The following is a 25,914-nucleotide window of genomic DNA, read 5'->3' on the forward strand; positions in this document are numbered from 1 at the left end:
ATACCCAACTGTTTTTGGGTATTCTATGAAGATGCATTTATCCGCTTTGGGTTCGAGCTTATCAGCCTGAAACTTTTTCACATAAGCATCGCAGCCCCAAACTTTTAAGAAACGACAACTTAGGTTTCTATAAACGGTGTCGTCTCAACGGAATTGCGTGGTGCCACTTTTAAAGTGAATGCGGTTGTCTCTAATGCCTAACCCATAAATGATAGTGGTAATTTGATAAGAAACATTATGGTATGCACCATATCCAATAGGGTGCAGTTATTATGTTCGGACACACCATCACACTATGGTGTTCCAGGCGGTATTAATTGTGAAACACTTTCCACAATGTCTCAATTGTGTGCCAAACTCGTATCTCAGATACTCATCTCTATGATCATATCACAGACATTTTATCCTCTTGTTACGACGATCTTCAACTTCACTCTGAAATTACTTGAACCTTTCAATAATTCAGACTAGTGTTTCATCAAGTAAATACACTCAGCATCTACTCAAATCATCTGTGAAGTAAGAACATAACGATGTCCACTGCATGCCTCAGCACTCATTGGACTGCATACATCAAAATGTATTACTTCCAATAAGTTGCTCTCTTGTTCCATCTTACTGAAAACGAGGCCTTTCAGTCATCTTGCCCATGATTTGCATGTCTCAAGTGATTCAAAATCAAGTGAGTCCAAACGATCCATCTGCATGGAGTTTCTTCATGCATATATACCAATAGACATGGTTCGCATGTCTCATTCATTTCAAAAACGAGTGAGTCCAAAGATCCATCTACATGGAGCTTCTTCATGCGTTCTATACCAATATGACTCAAGTGGCAGTGCCACAAGTATGTGGTACTATCATTACTATCTTATATCTTTTTGGCATGAACATGTGTATCACTACGATCGAGATTCATTTTAGGTGCAAGACCATTGAAGGTATTATTCAAATAAACAGAGTAACCATTATTCTTCTTAAATGAATAACCGTTTTGCGGTAAAAATAATCCAATCATGTTCAACGCAAACACCAAATCTCGATAGTAGAGGGAGCATGCGATGCCTGATCATATCAACCTTGGAAACACTTCCAATACATATCGTCATCTCACCTTTAGCTAGTCTCCATTTATTCCGCAGCTTTTATTTCGAGTTACTAACACTTAGCAACCGAACCAGTATCTAATACCCTGGTGCTGCTAGGAGTACTAGTAAAGTACACATTCATATAACGTATATCCAATATACTTCTGTCGACCTTGCCTGCCTTCTCATCTACCAAATATCTAGGGTATTACTGCTTCAGTGATCGTTCCTCTCATAGAAGCACTTAGTCTCGGGTTTGGGTTCAACCTTGGGATTCTACACTAGAGCAGCAAACGACTTGCTGTTTCATGAAGTATCCCTTTTGCCCTTGCCCTTCTTAAACTAGTGGTTTTACTAACCATCAACAATTGATGCTCCTTCTTGATTTTTACTCTCGCGGTGTCAAACATCGCGAATAGCTCAAGGATCATCATAACTATCCTTGATATGTTATAGTTCATCACGAAGCTCTACTAGCTTGGTGGCAATGACTATGGGGAACTATCACTATCTCATCTGGGAGATTAACTCCCACTCGATTCAAGCGATTGTGGCACTCAGACAATCTGAGCACATGCTCAACGATTGAGCTTTTCTCCCTTAGTTTGCAGGCTTAAGAAACTTGTCAAAGGTCTCATACCTCTTGACGTGGGCACTAGTCTGAAATCCCAATTTCAGTCTTCGGAACATCTCACATGTTCTGCGACGTTTCAAGAACGTCTTTGGTGCCACAATTCTAAACCGCACTGAACTATCACGTAGTCATCAAAACGTGTATGTCAGATGTTTCGTAACATCTACAGACGACGCTGAGGTTCAGCACACCGAGCGGTGCATTAAGGACATAAGCCTTCTGTGCAGCAATGAGGACAATCCTCAGTTTACGGACCCAGTCCGCATAATTGCTACTACCAACTTTCAACTAAATTTTCTTTAGGAACATATCTTAATCAGTAGAACTAAAGCGCAAGCTATGACATAATTTGCAAATACCTATTTGACTATGTTCATGATAATGAAGTTCCTTTGATTATGAACTCCCACTCAGATAGACATCCCTCTGGTCATCTAAGTGAAACATGATCCGAGTTTAACTAGGCCGTGTCCGATCATCACGTGAGACGGACTAGTCAAGATCGGTGAACATCTCCATGTTGATCGTATCTTCTATACGACTCATGCTCGACCTTTCGGTCCTCCGTGTTCCGAGGCCATGTCTGTACATGCTAGGCTCGTCAAGTCAACCTAAGTGTATTGCGTGTGTTCCGAGGCCATGTCTGTACATGCTAGGCTCGTCAACACCCGTTGTATGCGAACGTAAGAATCTATCACACCCGATCATCACGTGGTGCTTCGAAACGACGAACCTTCGCAACGGTGCACAGTTAGGGTGAACACTTTCTTGAAATTATTATAAGGGATCATCCTACTTGCTACCGTCGTTCTAAGCAAATAAGATGCAAAAACATGATAAACATCACATGCAATCAAATAGTGACATGATATGGCCAATATCATCATGCTCCTTTGATCTCCATCTTCGGGGCACCATGATCATCTTTGTCACCGGCATGACACCATGATCTCCATCATCATGATCTCCATCATTGTGTCTTCATGAAGTCGTCACGCCAACGATTACTTCTACTTCTATGGCTAACGCGTTTAGCAATAAAGTAAAGTAATTTACATGGCGTTATTCAATGACACGCAGGTCATACAAAATAATAAAGACAACTCCTATGGCTCCTGCCGGTTGTCATAATCATCGACATGCAAGTCGTGATTCCTATTACAAGAACATGATCAATCTCATACATCACATATATCATTCATCACATCTTCTGGCCATATCACATCACATAGCACTTGCTGCAAAAACAAGTTAGACGTCCTCTAATTGTTGTTGGAAGTTTTTACGTGGTTTGTAGGTTTCTAGCAAGAACGTTTCTTACCTACGTATGACCACAACGTGATTTGCCAATTTCTATTTACCCTTCATAAGGACCCTTTTCATCGAATCCGTTCCGACTAAAGTAGGAGAGACAGACACCCGCTAGCCACCTTATGCAACTTGTGCATGTCAGTCGGTGGAACCTGTCTCACGTAAGAGTACGTGTAAGGTCGGTCCGGGCCGCTTCATCCTACAATGCCGCCGAAACAAGAAAAGACTAGTAGCGGCAAGAAGAATTTGCAAACTCAACGCCCACAACTGCTTTGTGTTCTACTCGTGCATAGTAACTACGCATAGACCTGGCTCATGATGCCACTGTTGGGAATCGTAGCATAATTTAAAATTTTCCTACGCTCACCAAGATGCATCTATGGAGTCTACTAGCAACGAGGGGAAAGGAGTGGATCTACATACCCTTGTAGATCGCGAGCGGAAGCGTTCCAATGAACGTGGATGACGGAGTCGTACTCGCCGTGATCCAAATCACCGATGACCGAGTGCCGAACGGACGGCACCTCCGCGTTCAACACACGTACGGTGCAGCGACGTCTCCTCCTTCTTGATCCAGCAAGGGGGAGGAGAGGTTGATGGAGATCCAACAGCACGACGGCGTGGTGGTGGATGTAGCGGCTCTCCGGCAGGGCTTCGCAAGCTTCTGCGAGAGAGAGAGGTGTTGCAGGGGAGGAGGGAGGCTCCCAAGGCTTAGATGTTGCTGCCCTCCCTTCCCCCCACTATATATAGGGCCAAGGGAGAGGGGGGCGCAGCCTTGCCCCTTCCTTCAATGAAGGGTGCGGCCAGGGGGGAGTCCTTCCCCCCCAAGGCACCTCGGAGGTGCCTTCCCCCTTTAGGACTCTCCCTTCTTTCTTATCTCTTGCGCATGGGCCTCTTGGGGCTGGTGCCCTTGGCCCATATAGGCCAAGGCGAACCCCTTACAGCCCATGTGGCCCCCCGGGGCTGGTGGACCCCCTTGGTGGACCCCCGGACCCCTTTCGGCACTCCCGGTACAATACCGATAAAGCGCGAAACTTTTCCGGCGACCAAAATAAGACTTCCCATATATAAATCTTTACCTCCGGACCATTCCGGAACCTCTCGTGACGTCCGGGATCTCATCCGGGACTCCGAACAACCTTCGGGTTTCCGCATACATATATCTCTACAACCCTAGCGTCACCGGACCTTAAGTGTGTAGACCCTACGGGTTCGGGAGACATGCAGACATGACCGAGACGCCTCTCCGGTCAATAACCAACAGAGGGATCTGGATACCCATGTTGGCTCCCACATGTTCCACGATGATATCATCGGATGAACCACGGTGTCGAGGATTCAATCAATCCGTATGCAATTCCCTTTGTCAAACGGTATGTTACTTGCCCGAGATTCGATCGTCGGTATCCCAATACCTTGTTCAATCTCGTTACCGGCAAGTCTCTTTACTCGTACCGCAATGCATGATCCCGTGACTAACGCCTTAGTCACATTGAGCTCATTATGATGATGCATTACCGAGTGGGCCCAGAGATACCTCTCCGTTTACACGGAGTGACAAATCCCAGTCTCGATCCGTGCCAACCCAACAGACACTTTCGGAGATACCCGTAATGCACCTTTATAGTCACCCAGTTACGTTGTGATGTTTGGCACACCCAAAGCACTCCTACGGTATCCGGGAGTTGCACGATCTCATGGTCTAAGGAAAAGATACTTGACATTGGAAAAGCTCTAGCAAACGAAACTACACGATCTTTTATGCTATGCTTAAGTTGGGTCTTGTCCATCACATCATTCTCCTAATGATGTGATCCCGTTATCAATGACATCCAATGTCCATAGTCAGGAAACCATGACTATCTGTTGATCAACGAGCTAGTCAACTAGAGGCTTACTAGGGACAGGTTGTGGTCTATGTATTCACACATGTATTACGATTTCCGGACAATACAATTATAGCATGAATAATAGACAATTACCATGAACAAAGAAATATAATAATAACCATTTATTATTGCCTCTAGGGCATATTTCCAACAAAAATCCTATAAAAATCATATCATATAGAGTTCCTATGATATTCCTCGACACTAAAGGATGCTTGAAATTGCTGCGGGTGATACAATGGTCTTTCTTTGTAGACTCCTCACCCATATTTATAGTTACCTCTCGAAGATGAATGAAATGATATATACATGGTATTCTACATGTGCAATTTGGTACACGAAAACTCGGTAAAAGTTTGTGAGGTTTGAATTTTCAATAAAGCTATATGCACTGCATTTCGGAACGGAGGGAGCATACGGCAGTTGCTAACACTCACGTGGAAGATTTGTGTGTAGGAGGAGTGGCTGTTCTGTTAAATGACATGGCAAAACTGACACTGTCGGATGCCGATCTAACGGTTCTTATGGCGTTCGTCAGGAAAAGGCTTGTGGCGAACGTTTGTCGGATAATGATTTATGGACACATGCATTGCATTGATACGTGCCCCCCTCTCTCTCACGCACACGCACCCTCACGAGTCACGACTCTCCCGAGTCCTCTCGCAGACTCGCACGTCGCACTCACCGTCTATCTGCAGGTAGACGTCATGCACATATGTGCTCTTCACACCCTACCCTCAGAACTTCTAAAAAACAAAAGACGGTGCGCACATTTTATTTTAGCTCACACGTCACACACTTATACTATTACTCTTGCGGCGAACGTTCTTTGGGCATAGTATATTGTACTCTCACGAAGAGAAGCGGTGCACGCACGCACTAGTTCTCTCACACCCACTCGCCGGTACATGTAGGAGCGCATTTTTTTGAAGCTGGTACAACAAAATCACTCCACTATATATAAAAGCAGGAGCCTTAGCACTTGCTTTACTAGGGTTCCTCTCGTTCACTCTCTCATGCTCTCCAGATCTAAGCAACACATAGGTGGCCACACTCTCTCTCAGCTCACGGCTGGTCACAAATCCGGCCGGACAACCTCGACCGGGGCAGGGGTGTAGGTGCATCATTCACGCTGTCATCAGCGACGAGGGAGACGACCAACGGCTGCCCGCGCGTCCCGATCGGCGGCCATGCCGTTCTCTCCGAGAGAGCGCCGGCTCGGGAGGGCCTCCGACCCCGTCTTCCTCCCTGCGGTATTGTGGCCAAGATGCGGCCTCCCGACGCCGTCTTTGCCACATGCCGACGACCCTCAGGTATATATTCCTTCGAAACCTGCCTTGCTCTACTGCCCCAGCTCCCTTCGTGTGGATCCTTTTCTACTTCCGTCCGCTGTTCCAAAGCCACCTAGACTTCTACTATTATTAGAAGTAAAGCTAGTTCATACAGTCGACTCAAAGCGTTGGTTCAAATAGGGAAGAAAGTGGGAAAGCTGTAGCATGAATCTAGGACTTGGTTCTAAGAGGAAACGGGGGAAAGTAGTAATATCTGTCACTGTTTAAATAACTGTATTTCGTATTTGCGCAAACAGGGATGTCTGTCTCCATATCGTTTCGGGATGTCTGTCTCCGTATCGTTTCTATCCGCGCAATCAAAAGCACACACCTCAGTTTTAGTACAACTGCGCAAAATGAGATGGCTATCCCTCGTTGTCGTCGTCTAACCTCCCGTCTTCAAGGTATCCCTACATTGGTAGTAACTAAGGTAGAATGACCAACGCAATCTAAAAGAAGCTGATTCGTACGTTTTACTTCCTGATTGCAGTGCAGGGACGAGCGAAAACAATTGCATCCTAGTCCGGAATGCACTTTCTACCAGTTCATCCATGGACCGAGGACTAGCTGGCACGGCTGCACGGCGGTTTTTTGGACAGGTGCGCGGACAAGAGGCATTGTGGTCTGCTTATTTCTGCAAATAGCGGTGCTTAAATTTAGTGGAATGCACAAGCATTTCAGCTGGTCAGTACACTGCATGGTTCAGTTTAGCATTCCAGCTGAGACCACAATTATAATTGGTTATTCTGGAATGAGAGAACCTAACCCTGGATGGTGGCAACAAGAAAAAACCAGAGTGAACTCCAGGAAATTTAAGCCTGCCGGGAGGCCCTTTGCTCAGAGAAGCCTTGCTTGTTTTTTCCTGATTTGTAAACCTTCTCACAACTTTGTCTTTTGCTGTGAACTAGTATATGTTTGTTATGTTCTATGAATCATTGAGATGTATAAAATTGCTTAACTTATGCTTTTCAAGTTTTTTATGAAGACGAGTTTAATGTGAGTGTTCCACGTGAGCGCTGGACTAGCGTGTGAATGTTTGGAATTTATTACATTGTGGCCTCAATTAACTGCATGAACCACTGTAACAAGATACATAGTTGCTTATATGTCAGACAGCAGATTGTTGATTGTTAGCTGGTCGATAGCCTAGTGTTGAAGCGAGCTGAGCCAATGTGTCATGTTTTGCACAACTGCTTACAAGTGGGGTAGCACCAACAATGTTTACAAGTACTTATGTATACGTCGGCGCACGGTTCTCGAACGGGTGCTCTATTTCATCAAAACACACACTGCTCGTATGATAAACCGTGACAACTTATGTCTTACCATGCCATATTCATGAAAAAACTAGTGAGGACGCATCTGTTTCGGCAACAATTACGATGGTTCTCACATGATTCACGGGCACACAAAAGTAGCAACAGTTCCCATAGACGGATTCAAACAGAGTAGTAGCCCCAGAGGGGTCGATAACAGGCAAGGTTCGGATAATTAGACACAATCCAAACTACTATTAAACACTAGCTGGGGCAACTATTTCATGCCTCGATCTAATTTGGGCTAGACACAAGACGGACCTTGCCATGAACATCATCGAGGACGTCCCGCAGCAGCTCAATCCTGTGAACCTTCATGAAGACAACCTTGTGGCCTTGCCACTGATAAACTTGTTTGTGGAGGCATGCCACGTCATCTTCCTGCGTAAGCTTGACAAGAACAGTATGCCTCACAAACGAAGGAGTAGCTTTGAACTTCTTGTGCTTCAGTACACCCTGGACAACACGCCTGACAACAGTGAGGCTCGATACAACTCTTCATTGGTATAACCGCAAATGGCTTCTAGGATCCAACAGCCTAAGAACTCTGTTTTCCCAATGCGTATATTCAGGTCGTCCGCCTCATAGCGAGTGACATGTACAACCACACAATCCTTGTCTGCATCAGGGCTCTAATTGAAACAGAAAAAAATTCTGAATTACTTTCCAGTATAAGAAACACAAGTTATTTAAACCACTATGTATAGCATGGCATCGAAGCTAATAAAATTTTGCATTATTAATCACCACATACTTCCTTTTCTAAAAAAAATCACCACATACTTAGATGAAAAACCACAATCGAGATCGGCAAAGAAGGAAATCACCTTGGGCAGCTCAGCGGGGGGGGGACACATCCTCGAAGGGGGAAAACTGCTCCTGCAGTGCCACGGGGGCTGTAACCTCAAACGGGGCGTTGACCATCTCAGTAGTGGCCGTGAGCGTATCTGGGGTCGGCTCGGTGGTTGCCTCCATCTTCTTGGAGCTCTCTGTCTCGTGGGGATCAGCCTCCCGCATCTGCTCCAATATCGGCAGATCTTTGCCTGGTTCTCCTTGGTCCATCATGAAACTGACGAATACTAGGAGACCACTGAAAGAAAAATACAATCGCAATGACAATGAAACAAAAAAGAGAGTGAGGATCGGTTACTGCTTTGCAAAAGTTCTTTTTTTTCTCTGAACGAAAATATACCAACATCACGGATCCGCTTACCTTCCCTTCGTTCGGAGAGAAGAACAGTGGCAGATGCGAGTGTTGCCTTTCTTGAAGACGGTGAGGGAGAAGGGGATTCAACGAAGAGTGAAATGATGGTTGCTTCGTCCGTCAAACTTAGACTGCGGGGAGGTGGGGTTTTGTGATACGACGGCTCGTTACTGCCACGCTACGACCGAGGTGACTCTCCGCCTGCATACTGCCTTCTAATTTGGTGGATGGCATTTGGGCCCGCGCGCTGCATGGCCCGCATGTCGGTGAACAAAAGTATAACGGCATTCAGTAGAGGGAGACGTTTCAATGACCTAGGAGGAGCCAGAAGCGGTAGAGTGTCTCCACTGTACTAGTAGTAATTGTTTTTCTGGGTAGCTGTAGAGTGTCTCCACTGTACTAGTAGTAATTGTTTCTCTGGGCCCAAGACAAAACAGCCCATCCACACTAGTAAATAGTAAAATCAATTCAAAAGCCCATATATTTACTAAATGAGCGGCGCTACCCACACCCAGCACACCGCCCCCCCCCCCCAAAAAAACCTGGGTGCTCTTCTTCCTCCTTGTTCCCACCCACCTCACGTCAGCTCGCTCCACTCGTACCCCCAAATTCCTCACCTCACTCCTACAGAAAACCCCAGCTCCCCTTCTTCCTCACTCCTACAGAAAACCCCCAGCTCCCATTCTTCTTCGCTCGCACTACAACTAGGCTCGTCATTCGTTACTCTGCTCAAATCCGTGAGCGCGACGCGACGCCCTCGAGGAAAATGGAGTCGGCTGACCCCAGCGCCAAGAAGATGAGGCTCCCGCCAACGGCGACGCCTGTTGTAGATCCCGCACCTGGCAGCGCGGGGAGAAGCGGCGACCCCGCCCCCACCGGATCCCAGGAACCCGTAGAATCTCCGGTGGACCGCATCAGCGATCTCCCGGGCGCCGTCCTTGGGGAGATCATCTCGCTTCTCCCCACCAAGGATTGCTGCCGCACCCAAGTCCTCTCAATTCGGTGGCGACCTCTATGGCACGCCGTGCCCCTTAATCTCGACTGTCGTCAGCTATCTCTCTTCAATGATTTTGAAATCCCCAGAGCCATCATCTCCTCCCACCAGGGCTCCGTTCAAAGCCTATGCATCCCGTCATGCTACCTGAGCAAGCATACCATGCCCTGCATGGTGGACACCTGGCTGAAATCCCCTGAATTCACAGAACTACGGCTGCTTGAGTTCTACTATTCCCCTGGAAATCACATACCACATACCGAACGCCATGAACTTGTGCCCTCAGCACCGATGTCCATCTCGCGGTTTTCGTCCTCTCTCCACACCGTCACCTTTGCGCTGTGCTACCTACCAGACAATCTGGTACTAACCCTTTGACTCCCATTTCTCATGAAACTTTCACTTGTGCGGGTTCGTATATCGGAGGCCTCATTGCACAGCATCATCCACTCCAGTTGCCCTGCGCTGGAGTGCTTGGTGCTTGTTTTCACAGTTAGAATCGGTTGTCTCCAAATAAAGTCGCCTAACCTTGTAAGAATTGGAATTTCTTTTGACGGAAGGCAGCTCATCATCCAAGATGCACCTTCACTTCAAAGGTTGATCCTTGATTCTAGTTATTCACCGTTGCAAATAACCATCCTCTCTGCGCCTAAACTGGAGACCTTGGGTGTAATACATGATCTCTGTGCTCATTTCAATATGGTGTTTGGCTCCACAGTTCTTCAGGTACTTTATATTATCATCTACACTTGTAACCATAAGCTGCATTTTAAATTTCTGCGCATAATTTATATATCATCTTGGAGTACACATTTTGTACTAATATTATGTTCTATGCTCAACGAAGAGTTTCTCCATGGATGGCCTATCAATGGTGCTGGATTCTGTCAAGATCTTATATATCCAAATGAATAGTTTTGATCTGAACAAGATTATTGGCTTGCTGCAATGCTTTCCATGTCTGGAGAAGTTGTATATAAAGGTGATAATTTCACGCACATTGGAAGCCCGCATATAGTGTACTAGAATTAACCGTTCAGCTGTTGCTCTTTCGACACTCTTCTTTTAGACCTTAACTGTTTTCAATCTTCATGTCTATTTAGGCAACAGGACGGGGTAAGAAAGTTATAACCAATCGGTGGATTCGTAAGCATCGGGATTTTCTCACTTCTCATGAGATTCGATTGAAGACAATAACGCTAGAACGATATGTAGCCAACCGTGCAAACACAAGATTTGTCACATTCTTCCTGCTGAATGCGAGGTTACTATTGTCCATCAGCCTTAAGTTTATCAGCAGCATGGTTTTGACGGATGGGTATGTCGAAGAGCAAAAAAAGGAGTTTCAGGTGGGCAAAAGAGCTTCTGAACGTGCCGGGCTTCTATTTACAACATATTGTGGTCATGATCCAATAAATTTTACGACCCAGGATGTTCATTCTATGGACCTGACCGATCCATTTGACTGTGACTACCGAAAACAGTGCTGGAGTTAGATGTTGTTGCCCTTTTCAATCTGGTTTTTTTTGTAAACCTGATGAACAATTAACCCTCGTGCTTTTGTACAGTTTGTAAGCTGGAGTTAGATGTTCCTGCCCTTTTCAACTCGGCTATGACTGTCATATTTTCTTTGAAACAAGGCAAATGGCTTGCCATTCGTTTAATTTAGAGTGAAATACTATAACAAATCCCAACCAAGGGAAATAACATCACTCTCGCCGGCTTCTTGAGCTCACTGTGCATTACAGAAGCCAAGTGATTAGCCCCCACCAGCACCCACAAACTTATTTCGAACTAGCACATCAAATGGGCTGTAAATTTTCATAGGAAAGGCTGCATGACCGTGACAGATTTGGATTCTGACATTTGGGAGCCGCAAGGAAATAGCCTATCCAAGGTGGTGTCGACTTACTAGCCAGTCAACAAACGATTCTTCCTACCAGCCGTTGGATTGACATCCAACATCTCTCGTGTATCTTCTATCTCTTGTCTTCTTCTTCCTCCAGCCGCCCAAACCAAACCACCCCGTCGGCTCCACCTGCTCCCGCCTCCCATGGCTGGCTGCGCCTCCGCCGCCCTACCGTACGTACCCTCCAACATTGGCCAGTCCCTCCCTCTATTCCCCCACACGTCCTGTTATTCTCCGGCGATGTCAGCCCCAACACTCACCCGCGCCCGAACCAGTCAACCCTCGTACTCCCCTCCGCCTACGACTGGACCGGTGCATCTTCAACGGCCCAGCGTCGGTAGGGACCCAGAGAGCTGCCTTCGCTTTTGGCATTCCTTCGTAGATCTACGGATTTCACCCCTACACACGAAATTCGGCTCCTGTTCATTCCGTACGAGGCCTCGCCGTCGTCCTCCGCCTTGCGGCCTTAGTTCGCTCGCCGTGCGCGGTGCGCCGCCGTCTTGCGTTATCAACGTCGTCAACAACCAAGAGGAACAAGGAGATGACTGTACGTGGAGAGGATGACAGTAGGGACCCACCAGCGTCATGGCAGTACGCAAGCAAGTGCCTCTATAGTACAAGCCCAAAAATATGGTTCCTCCTAATGGTTGGACATCTGGGGCTCACGCCATTGTCAACGTAGTCAATAAACGAGAGAATTACACTACGAGCGGCTGACACCAGGGACCCAGCAAATCGCGCAGTTTTTTTTTGAGGAACAAACAGTTGTTATTTATACTAGTTTTAGCGACGGATCAGGGTAACAACGGGGCTGTGCGGGGGCTGTGGCCCGTCTAGCCAGAGTTTTATTTATGTTTACCACATCATGAGCCCAGTTGTGTTTTTTTCTTGCTGAAAATGGCTAGCCCAGTTCTATTTTTTTTAAGAAATACCCAAACAAGGCCTACTTGCTTTATCGGCCCTGCTGGGCTGCAAATCTTTCAAGACGAGGAGAGTTTCATTCGGTTTGCCCAGAAATGGGCTGTACATTTTTAAAACACATCAAACCGGGAATTAGTTTCAATTTTTTTTCATTACAAGATCTTAAATTCCATTGATTTTTATGCGTGGACAATTATTTGGATTTTATATTTATATAAATTATTTTTCAAAATAGTTTGAATGTGAATCGATATTTCTAGATTAAAAACAGTTGACCGCACCGAAATATGCAAAATTGCGTATACTTTTTAACCGTGGCCACAATATGGGGTGTAATGCTAACAAAAAGAAGATGGGCTCCAAAAAAATTCTTAAGAATTAGCAAATGGGTTGTACATTATTAGAAATAATGGCAGATGGGTTGTATGTTGTTTTCCACAGATTTGAGGCTGACTTGTGCGCCTACTACAGGTTGACGCGTATGCTTTCATAAAAAAAAGGTTGACGCACACGCAACGCCCTGTCAACTTAGTCAACACACGAGAGCAGTGACTGTTGGATGTCCATCCAACGGCTGTCGTGCTTCTTCAATCTCTGCTCTTCATGCTCCAGCCGCTCAAACAAGCACCGGCAGGACTGCCTGCTCCCTCCTCCCGCGGCCGGCTATGCTGCCGCGCAGGCCTCACGGCCCCACCGTACTCCCATCGCTGGCCTAGCCATCCCTCTACTCACCCACACATGTTGTTATTCTCCGGCGACGACTGACGAACCAGTAAACCCTCGTACTCCTCCGCGTGGGAAACAACTGCCGAGTATTCCCTGGCTCCGTGTCGTTCCCTTCCTAGGCATCATCGTCGTCCACCGCCCTGGTGCTCTCGGCGCGGCCTGGTCAACGTGGTCAATGAACGGCATCCATCGGAAGTGGACTGTACGTGGAGAGGCTGACAGCTGGGTCCACGGCCGCATGCAAGGAAATGCCTCCTTATTACGCGCAAAATAATGATTCCTCCACCTGACAGCTAGGACCCACAGGAAGGGCCTCTGTATTTCGCGAAAAAAATGTTCCCCCCGCTGGCAGGTCGGACCCACCAGCTATATCTTCGCACGCAAGGAAGTGCCTCCTTATTACGCCCAAAAAAATGAATACCCCCCTGCTAGCTGGGACCCACCATATTGTTGGGCTAACTTGTGGGCCTACTAAGTTGACGGGGACGGAGGGCTTTGTCAACTTAGTCAATACTCCAGTGACCGTATGATGTCCATCCAACAGCCATAGTGCTTCTTCAACCTCTGGTCTTCTTGCTCCAGCCGCCCAAAGCAGCGCCGGTCGTGCCGCCTGCTCCTGCCTCCCGTGGCCGGCTGTGCTACCGCGGAGGCCTCACCGCCCCCATACTACTCCCACCACTGGCCAGGCCATCCCTCCACTCACCCACACCCCCTGTTATTCTGCGGCGACGGCAGCCTCACACCGCAGGCGAACCAGTGAACGCCCGTACTCCTCTCCGCGTGGGCATCCACTGCCGCGTCTTGCTCGGCTCCGCGTCGTCCCCTTCCTAGGCCTCGCCGTCGTCCACCGCCGTGGTGCTATCGGCGCGGCGTGGTCAATGTGGTCAACGACCGACTTCCATCGGAAGAGTACTGTACGTGGAGAGGCTGACAGCTGGGTCCACGGCAGCCGCAAGGAAGTGCCTCCTTATTACGCGGAAAATAATTATTCCTCCACCTGACAGCGGGGACCCAGCGGATGGGCCACCAGTATTTTGCAAAAAAATCGTTTCCCGCTGACTGCTGGGACCCACCGGACGGGCCACCGTATTTCGCGAAAAAAATGTTCCCCCCGCTGTCAGCTTGGACCCACCGGAAGTGCCTCCTTATTACGCACAAAAAAATAATACTCCCCGGCTAGCTGGGACTCACCTTGGTGGGAGGCTGACTTGTGGGCCTACTAAGTTGATAGGGACGAAGGGCTTTGTCAACTTAGTCAATATGAACGATTCTAGCTCCAGTGACCGTACGATGTCCATCCAACGGCCGTAGTGCTTCTTCAACCTCTGGTCTTCTTGCTCCAGCCGCCCAAAGCAGCACCGGTCGTGCCGCATGCTCCTGCCTCCCGTGGCCGGCTGTGCTGCCGCAGAGGCCTCAGCGCCCCCTACTATTCCCACCGCTGGCCAGGCCTTGCGGCGACGGCAGCCTCACACCGCAGCCGAACCAGTGAACCCCCGTACTCCTCTCCGTGCGAGCTTCGACTGCCGCGTCTTCCCCGACTCCGCGTCGTCCCCTTCCTAGGCCTCGCCGTCGTCCACCGCCGTGGTGCTCTCCGCGCGGCGTGGTCAACATGGTCAAGGAACGACTTCCATCGGAAGAGTACTGTACGTGGAGAGGCTGACAGCTGGGTCCATGGCCACAGCCCAGTTTTTTTGTGATTTGCCAAGTAAGTCACTTTGTCAGGCCTGTTGGGCTGCAAATCTTTCAAGACGAGGAGAGCTTTCATTCGGCTGGCCGAGAAAATGGCCCATCAGTAATGAGAAATGGGTTGTACATTTTTAAAACACATCAAACCGGCAATTAGTTTCAAATATCTTTTTTTTCATTTCAAGATTTTAAATTACATTAATTTTTATGCATGGAGAATTTGTTGGATTTTATATTGATATACATTTATTTTTAAAATCAGTTTGAATGTGAGTCGAAATTTCGGGATTAAAAATAGTTCGGACCGCACCGAAATATGCAAAATTTCGTATAATTTTTTAACCGTGGCCACAATATGGGCTGTAATGCTAACAAAAAGAATATGGGCTCCAAAAAACACCTTAAGAATTAGCAAATGGGCTGTAAATTATTAGAAATAATGGCAGATGGGCTGTATGCTGTTTTCCACATATTTGAGGCTTTCCTAAAAAAAGGTTGACGCACAAGCACTGATCGTTGGATGTCCATCCAACGGCCGTCGTGCTTCTTCAATCTCTGCTCTTCCTGCTCCAGCCGCTCAAACAAGCGCCGGCGGGACTGCCTGCTCCCTCCTCCCCGCGGCCGGCCGGCTGTGCTGCCGCGCAGGCCTGACCGCCCCACCGTACTCCCATCGCTGGCCTAGCCATCCCTCTACTCACCCACACCTGCTGTTATTCTCCGGCGACGGCAGACGAACCAGTAAACCCTCGTACAGTCGTACTCCCCTCCGCGTGGGAAACAACTGCCGAGTCTTCCCTGCCTCCGTGTCGTCCCCTTCCTAGGCCTCGCCGTTGTCCACCGCCGTGGTGCTCTCGGCGCAGCGTGGTCAATGTGGTCAACGACCGACTTCCATCGGAAGAGTACTGTGCATGGAGACGCTGACAGCTGGGTCCACGGCCGCAGCAAGGAAGTGCCTCCTTATTACGCGCAAAATAATTATTCCTCCACCTGACAGCGGGGACCCACCGGACGGGCCACCATATTTCATGAAAAAAAACGTTTCCCCCCTGACTGCTGGGACCCACCAGCTACACCTTCGCACGCAAGGAAGTGCGTCCGGGCAAAAAAAACAAAACGATTTGCCCCCTGACTGCTGGGACCCACCAGCTACATCTTCGCACGCAAGGAAGTGCCTGACAGTCGGGACCCACCTGGTCGAAGCGTACGTAGCGTTGTCATTCTGGTCGCGAACGTGTACGTACATATATACTGGTGGATGTAGAGGCGCGCACGTGTCGTAGTAGAGGCGCGCACGTAGCATGTACACATACGTACAGCGGCCAGGGTGCAAGAAAGAAAATACGGCCACGTATGTGTACATACGGGCGGGGTCTCGAACGCCTACTCGCGCATACGTACGGCGAGGGCTCGTTGACATGGCTGGGTCGGAACGGAGAAACAGCGTCATCGTCGTGTTCATGGGGAGGCAACGGAATGCGTCGTGTTCATGGGGAGGCAACGGAATGCGTCGTGTTCATGGGGAGGCAACGGAATGCGTCGTGTTCATTGGGAGGCAACGGAACGCGTGGGAGCCAACCGGCTGGGTCAGAACGGAATGCGTGGCCGTGTTCATCAGGAGGGCTTGGACGGAACAGGCGATGGAAACGAGGCCTGGCGTACCGCAGAACGGAGGAAACGGCCTTGTGTTCGACCAGCCACGTTCGAAACGGGATCTTGTTCATCGGGAGGGGTGTGGCGTACCGCAAAACGGACGAAACGGACCTCCTACGGTCGAAACAGGGGTCCTGTTGATTGGCAGGGGTGTGGCGTACTGCAAAACGGATGAAACGGACCTCCTACGGTCGAAACGGGGGTCCTGTTGATCGGGAGGGGTGTGGCGTACCGCAAAACGGACGAAACGGACCTCCTACGGTCGAAACAGGGGTCCTGTTCATCGGGAGGGGTGTGGCGTACCGCAAAACGGGACTCCACGGCATACTGTTCATCTCCACCGTCGACCTCCTCCAGCCTCCACGGGCTACCGTCGACCTCCTTCAGCCTCCACGGGCTCCTGTTCATCCAGCCTCCACCGCGCGGTACCCCACCGGCTACTGTTCAACCACCCCTCCACGGGCACCCCTCCACCGTCTACTGTTCATCCAGCCCTCCACACCACGGGGTCCTGTTCAACCACCCCTCCACGGGCACCCCTCCACCGTCTACTGTTCATCCAGCCCTCCACACCACGGGGTCCTGTTCATCCAGAGGCAACGCCACCGCTCACTGTTCATCCAACCCCCCCCCCCCGCAACGCTCATTGTTCATCCCAGAGGCAGCATCGATCGGCTTCAGTTAGCAGCAGTAGCGAAGGAATCGCTCGATCGGGTTCAGTTAACAGCCATCGATCGATCGCTCGGGTTCAGTAACGCGTAGCCTGCAGTGCAATCGCTCGGGTTCAGTTAGAGCCCAACGCCTCGCTCGGGTTCAGTTAGAGCCAACGCCTCGCACACACGCGTGTACGTGTACGAGAGAAACGCGCATCGCTCGGCCCCCGACCTCCCACCGTAACCGGGAACTCCCCGAAATTTTCCTCGCCCTCGCTTCTACCACGGTTTTTTCCGTCATGGACGGCCCAAAGAATGTCATGCAGCTGCGTCTCCGGCCCGCCCAGGACGAAAAGCCCATTTTTTGTCATGATTTTTTGTCATAGAAGTAGGAGCCCACCACATCTATGATGATACCGGGTTTTGTCACAATTATCGTCATAGAAGTGTCATATGTATGAGAGAAAAAAAATTCGTTCGGCCCAAAATGTCACGGATGTGTCTTTTTTTTGTAGTGTATGGAGTTTTAATCGGACACAGAGAAAGATAGGGGCTTATAGTTTCGCCTCCCAACCTTTTACCTCAAGGGTAATGTCAACAATAATAGTTCATGCTAACCTACATCCAATTGGATATATATATATCAGGATCTTTCCAACACACTGTGCTTGCCAAAGGATAAAATGTAAAAAGGAAAGGTGAAGATCACCATGACTCTTGCATAAGGTAAAAGTAAAAGATAGGCCCTTCGCAGAGGGAAGCAGAGGTTGTCATGCGCTTTTATGGTTGGATGCACGAAATCTTAATGCGAAAGAACATCACTTTATATTGCCACTTGTGATGTGGACCTTTATTATGCAGTCCATCGCTTTTATTTCTTCCACATCACAAGATCGTATAAAGCTTATTTTCTCCCACACTAATAAGTCATACATATTTAGAGAGCAATTTTTATTGCTTGCACCGATGACAACTTACTTGAAGGATCTTACTCAATCCATAGGTAGATATGGTGGACTCTCATGGCAAAACTGGGTTTAAGGGTATTTGGAAGCACAAGTAGTATCTCTACTTGGTGCAAAGAATTTGGCTAGCATGAGGGAGAAAGGCAAACCCAACATGTTGGATGATCCATGACAATATACTTTATCTCAGATATAAGAAAACACAACCCATTACGTTGTCTTCCTTGTCCAACATCAACTCTTTAGCATGTCATATTTTAATGAGTGCTCATAATCATAAAAGATGTCCAAGATAGTATATTTATATGTGAAACTTCTCTTTCTTTATTACTTCCTATTAATTGCAACGATGACCAAAACTATGTTTGTCAACTCTCAACAACTTTTAATCACCATACTCTTTCTATGTGAAGTCATTACTCTCCATAAGATCAATATGATCTCTTTATTTCTTTTTATTCTTTCACTTTTCTTTTATTCCCTCAAGATCATAGCAAAATAATCAAGCCCTTGACTCAACACTAATCTTTATCATATAGCTCACGGACTCGATTACATAAACGGATCATAAAGCAAAACTCAAAACTAAATCATACCGAAAACTTTATTCTACTAAATCAAGATATTACTGAAAGGATCGAACTAAGAAAAACGGTAAAGATAGAGATGTGATGGTGATACGATACCGGGGCACCTCCCCCAAGCTTGGCAGTTGCCAAGGGGAGTGCCCATACCCATATGATTATATCTCCCTTGCTGGTGAAGAAGATGGTGGTGATGATGGGTAGTCGCACATCGAGCGCAAGAGATCCTCCAACTTGCGGATAATGCCCTTGAGTGCAATGATATGCTCCTTCAACAAAATATTATCACGTGTGAGATACTTGTTTTGTATACGAGCTAACTCAATCATCTTGAAAGCTTCGATCTCAGTTGGGGTAAGAAGATTGTGATCAAGTTGAAGGATGTCTTCTGTTGCCGGAACTTGGTCCTCCGTGGCCTTCTTGATCCCTTCATCCTTGTTGATCTCCATGGGTTCTTCCCTCTTCAGCTCTATCTTCATTAGCCAAGCATCGTTGTCACCATTGTTGGAGGAGGGGGACGACATGATGCCTGGCCTTGACAACTCTGACAGAAAACAGCTCGAAATAAGAACAGAGGATAATTGCGTGATACAGGAGTCAAAACCTCCGGGAGATTATATAATGAATTTTTACCGACAGGAAGGAGTATCGTGCAAGAAAACGGAGTCCGAAGAGCGCACGAGGTGCCCACGAGGCAGGGGGCGCGCCCTCCACCCTCGTGGAGGCCTCGTGTCCTTCCCGGACTTCTTCTTATTTTTCTATTTTTCTAAATATTCCAAAACGGAGAAAATTTGCCACTAGAACTGTTTTGGAGTCGGTTTACTTACCGTACCACATACCTATTCCTTTTCGGAGTCTGAAACATTCTGGAAAGTGTCCCTTATGTATTCCTCCGGGGTTACGGTTTCAATAACATTGGTTTCAACATTTAAAGGGTTACCTGAGATATAATGTTTGATTCTTTGGCCATTCACCACCTTCGGATTTGTGCCTTCAAAGTTGTTGATTTTTATGGCAGCGGAACGATAGACCTCCTCGATAACGTAAGGGCCTTCCCATTCAGAGAGAAGTTTTCCTGCAAAAAATCTTAAACGAGAGTTGTATAATAATACATAATCACCTACATTAAACTCATGCTTTTGTATTCTTTTGGCATGCCATCTTTTAACTTTTTCTTTAAACAGTTTGGCATTCTCATAGGCTTGGGTTATCCATTCATCAAGTGAGCTAATGTCAAATAACCTCTTCTCACCGGCAAGTTTGAAATCATAATTGAGCTCTTTAATAGCCCAATATGCCTTATGTTCTAATTCGAGAGGTAAGTGACATGCTTTCCCGTAAACCATTTTATACGGAGACATACCCATAGGATTTTTATATGCAGTTCTATAGGCCCATAATGCATCATCAAGTTTCTTGGACCAATTCTTTCTAGATCTATTAATAGTCTTTTGCAAAATTAATTTGAGCGCTCTATTACTCAATTCTACTTGACCACTAGACTGTGGGTGATATGGAGATGCAATTCTATGATTAACGTCATACTTAGCAAGCATTTTACGAAAAGCGCCATGAATAAAATGTGAACCACCATCAGTCATTAAATATCTAGGGACTCCAAACCTTGGAAAAATAACTTCTTTAAGCATCTTAATAGAAGTGTTATGATCAGCACTTGTCGGGTGGTAGGTGCGACATATGCCAACGGATGGCTTATCATAGTGGGAGCCAGTAAAACGTCGCCGGTGCCTGGAAACGGGATGAGGCGAAGACATGCACGCCGGCGAATCTTACCCAGGTTCGGGGCTCTCCGTGGAGATAACACCCCTAGTCCTGCTCTGCGGGGTCTCCGCATGATCACTAGACCAATACAAGTAGCTACAAGCGCTCCTTGAGCTGTTTGGCTAGAGGAAGAAGAAGGGCAAGGCTAGCTCTCCTTTTCCCTCTATGTGGTGTGTGGAATTCTCTTTGATCTTTCCTTTGCATGGGTATCCCGGGGGGTTTATATAGGCCTACCCCCCAGGGGTACAATGGTAATCCGGCTGGGCGCGGGTCCCAGCCGTCAGCGTCTATGCACGCCGGCTTCTCCGCCGGTCATTGGGGCCCGCCGACTGGTGGGTCCTGCCGGCTGCCGGCCTCTTGGCCGACAGGCCGGCCCCACCGCTTGGGGGCTTTGTCGGCGGCTGGTTATTGTTGCCTCGCCTCTGATGACGAGAGCTTTGTTGAGGTAAGCGTGGCTACAGTGCCGCCGCCTTGCAGGCTCTCACTGTAGCCTTACCTCGTCTTGTCTCCTTAATGAGGCACATGTTTCGAGGAAGGGAGGTAGCCGGCTGTTAGGAGCCGGCCACACCCCTGGCCGACTAGAGGAGGCCAGGCTGCCTTCGGATGTCTCTCTGGCAAAAGGGGCCCGCCGCCTACGGGCCGTACTGGCGCCTGTCGTGGGTGACATCGAGGTCAACACGGCTAAAGTGCCACGCCGGACGGGGGATGGCTGGCCCGTACGGCGCCCTGTAGCCATGCCTGTTCCGGGATTCAGGGGCAGTGGGCTGTACTGCGGCCATGCCCCATCCTATCGCCGTTATGTGGAGTACAGTCTTTAGTGGGTGCAGTCTTGGCCGGCTTCTGGGAACCGGCTTTCTTCATGGCCGGCTTCTGGGAGTTGGCTTCCTTCATGGCCGGCTTCTGGGAGTCGGCTTTCTTCATGGCCGGCTTCTGGAAGTTGGCCCTGGGGATAGCCGGCCGGGGGAAGGCGGCCATATGCTTTGTATGCGTGAAGGCTTGAATGGCCCGATAATTTTTCAAAGAGCCAGGGGGAGTAGGTTAGGCTACCCGTGGCCATTTACTCCGACAGTAGTCCCCGAAGAAGGTTGGGCTTCGAGGCTGAGAGGAGGTCGAGAAGCTCGGTCAGCTTCTTATCTTGACGAGCCATCAGCTGGGAGCCGGTTTCAGTTGGGCGCGCCGTCTTGGCAAAAAATTTAAAGTCGGAAGGCGGGAGTCTGTTGGCGCGTGCACCGGGCCACGGGCCGGTCACTCGCCGCCTGCGAACCACGTGGAGTCCCTTGGCTGAAAAGAGCCTGCTAACCCACGCGCGCGACAAGATGTCGCCGCAGGCCGAGGGCCCACCACTCCAACGCCTGGGCCCAGGCGCGGATTCTTTGTGGCCCAAAGCTGCCTGCACGTCTTCCGGCGGCACTTTGCACACGCCGTTAGGGCGCAGTAATCGCGGGGCGTGGGGGAGTGGGCGCAGTTAATCCCACGTTCCTCCCCACGCCTCGCCTCCTCGGCTTTGCCGCACGAGGCCATAAGTAGGGGGAGGAGGGGAAGCGGCAGACGCTCGCACGCTCCTCTCCTCTCCGCCATCTTCTTCCTTCTGCTTTCTCTCGCAGCAGCGCCTCGCCGCCGCGCCGTCCCATCAATCTTCACTCCACCCTGCAGCTTTGCCGCCGCAGGGCCGTGCTTTCTCCGCCGCCGCACCCTTCCTTGTTAGCTTCTCGCCACCATGCAGTACGGCGGGGACTGGGACGGCTCCAACGTCCATATGGACCACATCGAGTTCCTCCGCAAGACGCGGCGGTTGCCCGGCGCGGACCAGGTGCGGGTCCGTCTCGCACCTGCGAAGGAGATCACGCCGGCGTCGGAGGAAGGCGAGCGGGTAGTCTTCCGCTCGCACTTCCTGCGCGGCATCAGCTTGCCGGCGAGCGCTTTCTTCCGCTCCTTCCTCGAATTCTATCAACTCCAGCCACACCACCTCACTCCAAACACAGTGGTTCTGCTGTCTGTCTTCGTCACCTTGTGCGAAGGCTTTCTTGGCGTTCTCCCCACCCTCGAGCTCTGGGGGGAGTTCTTCCAATCGAAGCTGGGCACCCGCATGTAGGGCGTGCCAGCCCAGAGCGGCGCCTTCATCGCGATGCGGAGGCCGGTGGCCGACAACCCCTTCCTGTCGTCACGTTAATCCAGTCGGTGAAGCTCTGGCAGAAGTCATATTTCTACATGAAGAACGTCGCCCCATAAGGCGACTACGTCAACTTGCTGGCTTACGTAGCCGGCCCGCCGGCTGGGAGGTGGCCCCAGTGGTCCTATCGGGCCGTGACGCTGTCGCAGGCTGGAGCCGCGGCCGTCGCCCGACTGCGGGTGATGATCCAGTCAGAGGGCCTGGTTGGATCCTTCTTGCTGGCCGCCTTCGTCGCGCGCCGGGTGCTTCCGCTTCAGAGCCGCCCTCACCTGATCTGTCAGATGAGCGGCCAACTCGATCCGAGTCGGATGTGCACCAAGGACATGCCGCATGAAGAGGTGGCCCATATGGTGAATTACCTTGCGAACTGTAAGCTCTCCGCAGAGTGGCGGTTTGGCAAGGAGCCATATTCCCGTGCACATCCGCCGCCCACGGTATGTTCTCTTTTTCCCTTTCTTCTCTTAGTTTTGTCGCCGAGTTCCTCTTCGCCGACTCTGACCAGTCGGCACGCCTTGGCAGAGCCCTCTCCTTCGACCGGCAACCAGGTCGGAGACGGGGCACCGATTCCTCCCCGACCGGGCGGAGCATGACCTGGAAGACCACGACTTGGGGGCGGCCGCCATGGATGAAAACACTGAGGCGGATGGCGGCGAAGTCGGCGGCGAGGCAGGCGGCTCCGGGCTCGGAGCCAGCTTCAACGACTGGCCGGATGACAACGAGGCGGAAATCGTCCCACGCCGCCAGCCAGCGCCCGGCCACGGCGCGGGTTCCTCCGCCGCGCCGCCTGCCCGTGGCGGCGGGCAAAAGCGTCGGGCCGCGTCGGGCTTGTTCGGCAGTCGGCCGAACAAGCCCAAGGGCGGGGCGGCGGCGACCAGGCGGGATGAGGCAGCAGCGAAGGCGGCCCGCTTCCGCAAGGTGGTGAAGCTGCCGCAGACGGTGTCGGCGTAAGTGTATATTCCTTTGTATATTCTTTCTTCTTTTCTTGGTGATTTCTGAATCCTTGTCCTTTCTTGAAAATCAAGGCTCCGCTTTCGCTCGAGCGTGTTGCTGCCGCCTCCGTCGTTGGATCGCCGGGAGGATTTGGGAGCACCCGCCGCGTGGACCCCCGCGCCGAGCTTCAGGCGACGACGGAGCGAAACGCGCGGGAGGCGCGGGAGGAGCGGGAGGCGGAGGAGTTGAGGGCGGCTGCCGCCAAGGCGGCACAGGAGGAGGAGGCGGCGAAGGCGCGCGCCGACGCAGCGGCCAAGGCCCAAGCGGAGGCTGCGGGTGTGGCAACAGCGGAGGGGGCCTTGCTCGTCACCCCTCTGCGTGTCGCGGCGCCCGAGGTCCCGGAGACCCCGTCGGAGGAAGCCGGCCGCGACCAGCCGGGGTTGGAGAGGGAGGACGACGTCGTCGTCCCGGAGAGGGAGGCGGCACCAGCCCCGCCGACTGGGGCGGCTCCAGGCAGCCGGCCTAACGTGTCGCCTGCGCAATCGGCCGGGGGCGAGCCGGCCGCGAGGACGGACCTGGCGGTCCAGTCTCCATCGCGCCAGCGCGCGGGGAAGGCCGCATCTTACCCGCAGAAAGCCGCGGGCTCCGGCTCGTCGGCCCGGGATGTGGAGGCGGCCAGCGCCAGCTCGGGGTGGACGCCGGGTGGAGGGACAGCCGTGGTGAACGTGGCGGCGCAGGACGTCCGGAACCGGCTTCAGTCCCAGGCTGCGGCGCTGAGGAAATACAACGATGAGTTCCTTGCGACGCGAGCAGCCATTCGGGTTAGTCTTCCTATTTTTGCTTTTTTGATCTTGGTTTCTTCCGTGGGGGCGCGTCAGCGCACCCACTGGGTGTAGTCCCCGAGTTCCGAGTCGGCTGCTGAGCAGTCGGCTTGGAACTTCTTAGCGGGCTTTGTTTTGCTATCTTGTTCTCATTCGCTCCTCTGCCTGACTTTGCAGGACTACCACAACCTCCGCGCGGCTGCCTTCAACTCCCAGGCTCGGGAGCTGACCCAGAAGAATGCTGACCTATCTGAGAGCCGGGGTAAGTGCTTCGTCTTTTATCTTACGTGGGGGCACGTCAGCGCACCCACTGGGTGTAGTCCCCGAGATTCGGGCCGACTGCTGAGCAGTCGGGTCGGATCTTCCTTGACGACTTCTTCCTTATTGCTTCTTTCTTTTCTGCCATCCCTGTAGCGGCCAACGCCAGTCTGAGGGAGCAGCTGGGCGGGGCTCAGGCCGCTCTCCGTGTTAAGGAGGCCGAGTTTGGTGCCTTGGCACAGGAGCGTGACCGCCTGGCCAAGAGGTTGGCCGACCAGGAGAAGAGCCACAAGGCGGCCCTGAAGGCGGTGCGGGACAGCGAGGCCGCCCTCCAAGCCGAGTATGAGACAGAGGCAGCCAGCTGGGCCGAAGCGAAGCAGACGCTGATCAACGGCTATGGCCAGATTGAAGACTTGGTTGACGGTAGGCCGCCTTCTTCTTCGTCCTTGCTTGCCGCTTGCCGTTTGGCTCATTTTCTGACTTGGTGTTTTTCTCTTCTTTCTCTTTCTTTCTTGCGCAGAGTACTTCCCTGGCTACTCTACCGCCGCCAACCAGGTCGTCGAGGCCCACCGCGAGGCACGAAGACAGGCTGGCGCCGAGATCGCGCCGAACGCTAGAGGAGCAGCTCTTGGCGATTCAGGCCCGCCTCCAGCCGGCTCATCGCATGCTCCGCCGGCTTCAGCGTGTTGGGGCGCAGGTGTTGGCCGCTCTCTGGCCTGGTGAGGTGATTCCCCGCACCCCTAGTCGGACTGCCGATTGGCTGGAGGTGGCGGTCGGCCGCTTCGAGGCCTGGAAGGCTTCTGTGGCTCGGTTCGGCGCCAGGCAGGCGCTGGAGTTCGCCAAGGCCTGGTATCCCGAGCTGAGTCTGGACCAGCTGGCCACCTGGCGGCAGGAGACCGACACGGAGCTGGAGCCGGCCCGGCCGGCTATCATCCAGCAAGGCTTCGGCGATTGCCGACTACACCGACACCAGCGCCTTCGCTCCTAAGGTGGACGACAACGGCGTTGCCCAGCGGAGAGGAGTGGTTCGGGCTGAACCCGGCAGACGGCGAGGACTCGGCGGAGGAGATCGACTCCAGCGACGAGGGCGAG

This window comes from Aegilops tauschii, chromosome 7, assembly GCF_002575655.3.
Source record: "Aegilops tauschii subsp. strangulata cultivar AL8/78 chromosome 7, Aet v6.0, whole genome shotgun sequence".
NCBI lineage: Eukaryota > Viridiplantae > Streptophyta > Magnoliopsida > Poales > Poaceae > Aegilops > Aegilops tauschii.